Consider the following 2,912-nt stretch of genomic DNA (forward strand, 5'->3'; position numbering starts at 1 on the left):
ATTCAATGGTCAGTATTTTAATGAGGTAAATAATTAAATGTGTTTTGTTCTTGCAATGGCACCTTTTCACATTGTGTGCATGGATGAAGTGCATTCCATTTGCAGTTTAGCCCATCTGACCCAACTGCCTTCAAAGATGTAATATTCTCCTTACGACCATCTGCAACAGTAACATCGACCATTCTTGATTTGGAGATTGAGAGCAAAATTATGTCTGTAGCACAGATTGCTTGCATAATTCTCAGTTCTTTGTCTCCCCTGTGATTTTGAGCCATACTCTTCTCGTCTTCTTTCCATAAATCCTTGAAAGACCATTTTCTTTGGCAGTCCCTTTCTTTTCTATGTACCTAAGATTATTGAATTCTTTCATCTTAATTATGCCAGCAAAGTCTCTTGTGATATAGTCTCTTCCCAAGAGACTATACTTAGTCTCTCTTACCTAATCACTTCTAGGTAATACCCTTGGAATATATTGTAATAACGTTCCATTTCAGGTTCTTCTAGTCTCTGATTCTCTCCTTCAAAACCTAGTTTTTACAGATATATGTAGATGGTGGTTTTATGCATAATTATCTCCTTCAAAGCTGGCCCTTTGAGGAAATCAATGAGCAATGGAAATCAGAAGGTGAGGAGACAGGTTTAATTTCAGTCATTACCCCTACCCTGCAATTTAGAGTACGAGAACCATAATGGTGTCAGCTGAAGTAGAAGAGTTTCTTGGAGACTGCAATCAGCACAACCTCATCACAGTGGAGGATGAAAACCCATGGTTTTTAACATTTTAGTTTTCCCCCTCCTTGGTGGAGAGGAAAATCTGGACCGTTATTTCCATGGGTAGGAACAGAACTTTTGCTTCTTCTTTCAGACTTGTTGCCAGCTTTACTTCACTTGCAGTGCTAATGGTTTTCCCTCTCTTCCAGAATCAATGGCACCTGGCTGCCTTACCGCACCTGGTCTAATTTTGACAAGAAATAAATTAGCTGAGCAAAGCTACTGCTTTGCTTTCCCTATGGTCCTGATGAGAATTTAAAATTGGAACTTAAAGTTGAAACCCCCCCACAAGAGTTTAAAGTTGAAGGCAAGGGGATTTGTGATCCTGGCTGGACTTTTAAAATCTCAGGATAGTCAGGTAATTCGTAACAGTCTTCTTAACGTTGAAACACTTGTTTTGATGGAAAACTAAATTCCATCCAGGAAGCTGTTTAAATAAAAATATATTTTTCCTCTTCCATTGTACAGAAACCTGTGCACACAAATATTTTTTTTTTTTCCACAGGCCATCCCTGTTAGAAAATTCATGCTAGAGTTATTGCAAAATCACAGCTTTAATTTTCAACATGCCATTTTTGTATATAGCAGTTTTGTGACTAATAGCCCTTAATGGATTCTTTTTTTGCTCTGAATTTAAGTATTATTTTAATAGCCCAAAGCTTCATCACTTAGTTACATGCTTTATGAAATAGTACCTTCCTTTGTACATGTTTATCTCATCTTTTGATGCTTTATAGTTCTCGCATCAGCAGAGCAAGCAAATAGTTATTGCCTATTCAGTTTTCCCTGTGTCATTGCTTATTTACAGATCTCTGTCATCTCTTTCTTCGGGTCTCTATTTTCCAGATGCAGACTTCTAGTCTAGTTAATTATTCATTATATGGAACCATTCTTTACCCATAATAGGCTTTTTTTGTGCCTCTCATTATATGTATTTTCATTATTAGGGGGAAGTACCACACACATTATTCACGGTAAGAGGGCATGATGGATTTGTTCATTGGTGTATTATTGTATTCTTTCTCTGATAATTCCTAGCATTCATTTTAACTTGTGGATCGATACTGAACTCTGAGTTAAAGTTCTCATAGGACTGTCTGTTATAACTCCAACACTTTTTCCCTGAATAGGACTAAGCTATTCAGGACTGCTCATTATAAACACAAAGTTAAGACTGGGCTGTGTTTACCATGTGCACCACTTTTACCTGCAAAGGATTTCATTGAACTCATGAAAATGAAATGATGATGAAATCATGAAATCCTTCTGTAACGTTTTTACAGTCAGTTTTCGTTCCTACTGTCCCAAGTAACTTCCTGTCTTCAGCCACTTTGGGAACATCACTGTTCCCTTCCCAAATCCACGTGTGTCTCTACTGATAGCTTTCCTCCACTAGGAAAACTGATCTATCCCTAATATCACTTACTGTATTCTAACTAGTATTAAATAATATTTAATTTAATAGCCATATTGAACAATGTTAATCTGTTAGAAGATTTTAATATCAGGTGACAACACTAATTATTTTTGGAAGGCTTTCATTAGAGAACTCGTCAAAATCCTTCTGTTAGACCTGTCAGACCTGTATTGTTCACATGGCTAGCGATTCTTTCAAAGATAGGCTTATAATAAAAGACCACCTTGTTATCACCTGGTTTTAGGGCTAAATAACCTTCTGTCCTTGTAAAGCGGAACCTGGAAATGCAGGTAAGGAATAAGTTGCCTCATAGGAAAAAGCTTAAGACAGGGAGACCGAAAAGGATTTGGAAATCTGAAAATCTGGGTCAGACAATGGAAGAGTGGTGAGAAAGTTTACTACCCCTGTCTGACCTCCAGAACGGCCTCTCACATGAACACTGCATGCTGAAAACATGCTTCCTGCTGAAAGCTTGTGTATTGGCTATTTCTGATATCCATACTCATTGACAGTACACCATCCTGGTGGCGCTGCTTTAGCTTCCCAGGACAAGAGCTTAGCTTTAGACTCAAGTTCCAAGCAAGCCGGATGAAGGCACAGAGTACAGTTGAGGATCTGACACAAGGTTAAGCTGATCTCAAACTACAATTAACAGCCCAAAGGCTCTGGCAGCAGAGACTACAGAATCACTGCAGAGGAACAAAGGATATCAAGAAACGCAAGT

This window comes from Larus michahellis, chromosome 2 (genome assembly GCF_964199755.1).
Source record: "Larus michahellis chromosome 2, bLarMic1.1, whole genome shotgun sequence".
Classification (NCBI taxonomy): Eukaryota; Metazoa; Chordata; class Aves; order Charadriiformes; family Laridae; genus Larus; species Larus michahellis.